We start from the raw sequence: 3,917 nt of genomic DNA on the forward strand, positions 1-3,917 counted from the left end.
TGTGGGTCATCATACAGCTCCCCGGTGTACTAAGTGGGTAGCCGCCCTCGCCTTCCTTCGCCCCCCCGCCACAACTGGCGTCATGGGTCAACAAGGGGTTGGACTGGGGGCCAGTTAATGACGTACTGACATTGCAGAGTCGCATCCGATCTCCTTAGGAGGGATGTCAGTCTCATCAAGGTGATGCAAGTTATGCTAGTTCGCCGGGTCCTACCATGCCAACGTCGATCTCTCCGTATGTGGGAGTTCAACCCGGAAGGACCGCAAACTATTCAGCAATTCTTCGGCATGACGCTTGAAGGGATGTATGGATTGTTCTTCGGATCACGAATAAAGTGTCCGGACACCACCGAGGATGCGGGTCTAAACTGCAATCGTCCAGATACCCATGTAAGTAATTCTGCGACCGAACACGTCGTCTTTTCATTTATCATAACATCATTCTGAAAAAATTGCTCTTGGCCAGGACTGGATAAGAAAGGCGAAGACGATCAGGTGTTCGGCCCCCTTTCCTGAAGGCTCACCGGATCCTGTACTAGCCAGGATGCTTGAGCACGCACTTTATCAAGTGTCATCAGGGGAAGATAAAGGGAGGGATAAAGAATTCGAAAGCGGTCCTCATGCATTACTCATCCAAACCGGGGGAATTAGTGTCTCCGCGAAGGAGGATAACCGGGGAGAAGAATTTAAAGTTCCCTCTCCCCAAGGAAAGAAGAGGACCGCCTCTAGGGACTTGGAAACGAGGGTTTCCAAACGAGGGAAGAATATTTCGCTAGGGGCCCTTCCCTGGATGGCATCCTTGCCGCACAGTGCCCGCAAGGGGATCAGCCCTCCACCAAGCTGTAAGTGAACCAATGTACTTTTGATAAATATATCCTGCTTTATCTCCAAGGACAATAACCGAGACATATGTCTTGCAGTCCGGATCGTAGCCCTTCTCGACAGAGTTCGTCTTCGGGGGATCTTCTTCCGGAGATGATGGAGAGTGAAACGTCTCCCCCTGTCTCCCAGTCTCCTGGGGCGGACGACCCTGAGGTGTCATCACGGAGGATTCTCCTGATCCACCAGGGCCAGAAGGTAACCCTTCGGCCACCCGAAGTCCAGAGTATTCGGCTCCTAAGGAGAGCAACAGAAAGAGTCTGGGATTGTCTGGTGCACAACCGGACGTACTGATGGGTCTTATGGAGCAAGCGGCTATCTCGGAGGAGCATGGTACTTTAATGGGTATGGTGGTTGAGAGGATCTCATCCGCCAAAAGTGGGTTGCATGAAGCTTTTACGAGCCTGCTAAGAGGCTTTGAGGTACGCAAAGTAATATATAATTTTTTTGAGGGCACCGCACACGCTAGGTGTGCTCTATACAGATAGTAGCCCCTGAGACTCTGGTTGCTGTCCAGAGGCGACAAACAGAGGATCATAGTCGGAGGTAATGATCATGCTGCTCACATGTGTAGGCGGCTGAGGGTCCGGTGGCTGGCCGGACTGGTGAGTTTGCCGAACTGAGGCGGCAACTTGATACGGCAGATGCCGACATCGTGCTTGTGAACAAGCGGCTTGACGAGGCACAGGGTATGTATTCTCCGGTGGTCAACATATATTAAGAGGAGCATGATGCTAGTATCTATAACATGCTGTGACTGCAGGTGGAGCTTCCGCCGTGGAGACCCTTCGGGCGGAGCTTGCCCGAGCCAAGGAACAAGCCAGGAGAAGTGATGCGGCCGCTCTAAAGGCGGCCGAAGAGTTAAGAGCCGAACAGGCTGCTCATCGCCAGAGCGAAGATAAAATAGCCAAGATGGCCGTTGAGCTGAAGGATGCCGCCGACCGATATGAGCTTCTTGAAAAGAAAAGCCAAGCAAAAGCGGCGGACCTGAAGAAAGCCATGGTAGCAGCCAAGGAGACCCGCTCTAAAATCAGAGCGGCGAAGGAGGAGCTTCGTCAAGCTAGAGATATCATGGCTGGGAAGCCCTTTTTGTTGCGCACGAAGTTCGGAGATCCGAAGTATGCCCCTCTGGATCAATTATGGAGTGCTGCAGACGTGTATTCAGACTTGGCAATGAGTGCTGCTGACGTGACTGTGTTTTTCAAAGGTCAAAAAGATTACGAAGTGGAGAAGTTGTTCTGGTCGCAGTTCAGTGCTCCAACGCGCCCGCTGCTGTTAAATGAGCAAATGGCCGAGTGGGCTGAGCTCCATAGGTTGTCCGGGCTTTCCATGACGTCTGTCGTGGATCATCTTTGGCCGGAAGGACCAAGGCCGAATAGTTATTTTGGTTTAGTGCAACGATTCCTTGGTGCTGTGCCGCATATCGACGCTGTAAAGAGGTCGGTGTGCATAGAGGGTGCGCGGGTGGCTCTTGCCCGTGTTAAGACATACTGGGCAGAGATGGATGCCACTGCTATTGCAACCCAGGGTCCGGCCGTAGGCCAGGTCTCGTCCGAGCACTATTTTAAAGAAGTACTGGAAGGCGCTCGTTTAATAGAGGCTCAATGCTCGAAGAGTATCATGTTCGGGTGACATGTATCCCAATTTGTAAAAACATTGCTATTTGGCTTATAAAAGGCTGTGTTTATACTTTTGCCTGAAAGTATTATGATGCCTCCTGTGCGGCCGTTTTATGTATGTATATAACCTGAAAGTTTGCAGTCGTCGGCTTCAGCCCCCATGCATATAATGCGGGGGTGTTCGAAAAAGCGCGTATTCACACTTGATCCAACGTCTTGGTCCATTAAGGAGGTGATAGTGCGGCGAACAAGGCAATCGGACTATATTGCTTTAACACTTTCACTTAGCCATAGGAGTTTGACAGTGGGGCTACTATATAGCCCCTTGTACTTCCGCGCTTATCCGAATACGGTGCGCGTACATACATGGCCGGGAAACCGGTCCTTCGTTAATGCGGAGGAATCACGAAGATTCCGCTGAGTCCTCGAGTGGTTGACCAGTCTCGCGCTTTATTATGACAGTCAGTTTTCGGCTTTCTCTACTGAGGTGCTCATCCAGATGAACCAGGGCACAATCGCAGTAGTTCTCCCGGTGCCACCTTAGCCGATAGAGCGGAACGTAAGGTAGCAAAACACGGGAGCCGGGGAAAGCCAACTATTGACCAAAGGCATGATTCAGAGCTGATGTATATAAGGCCAAACTAGTGACGCCGAACACTCCGTAAGGTATTCGGTCTTTACAATGTATACTGGGCTGAGTAACGCCCTCGATAATAAGCCTTGAATTTCCAGGTACGTGCATTAGTCTGACGTGACGAAATGTCAATAATGTCAGCATCCCTCTTGGTTATGTTGAGTATCCTGAGGGTGTGAAGCAACAAGAGACAGTAAAAAAGGTTTACACAAGGTCTTAATCTGAAAATAAACCTTTGAACGGGACCCTGCTGCATGTCTGCGCCTGTGTCTCCGTTGTGCCGTATCCTGAAAGGGTGTAGCACGATGATCATCTGTAAGAGAGAAAAGCCCAGGTGAAAGTTTTCGTGCAGAAAATTGGTTATTCTTAATAAACCATTAAAATTCAATCTAAATAAGATCAAGCCGAACTGTAGTCCTTTTTACATGTGGGAAGCCCCTAGCACCACCTATGGGGGTATGCTCATCGACCCAGTCTTAGGTTTATCTGAGCTGTTACAGCTAGTGGTGCGCCGGACTCGTCTAGCCGTGTCCGCGGTCTTGACGACCGATCGTTTATTCTGGTTGAAGAGGGCGTTCAGTGTTCGGCTGCTAAAGCGGCCACACGTTCTTCCTCATGTAAGGAATGTTCTGTGTTTCCGCTAACTATGATGATGCCACATGGAGCGGGCATCTTAAGCTTAAGATAAGTATAATGCGGTATTGCATTAAAACGAACTAAGGCCGTTCTTCTGAGTAGTGCTTGATAGCCGCTTCGGAATGGAGCGATGTCGAAGGTTGACTTTT

This window comes from Triticum urartu, unplaced genomic scaffold (genome assembly GCF_003073215.2).
Source record: "Triticum urartu cultivar G1812 unplaced genomic scaffold, Tu2.1 TuUngrouped_contig_5184, whole genome shotgun sequence".
Taxonomy (NCBI): Eukaryota; Viridiplantae; Streptophyta; class Magnoliopsida; order Poales; family Poaceae; genus Triticum; species Triticum urartu.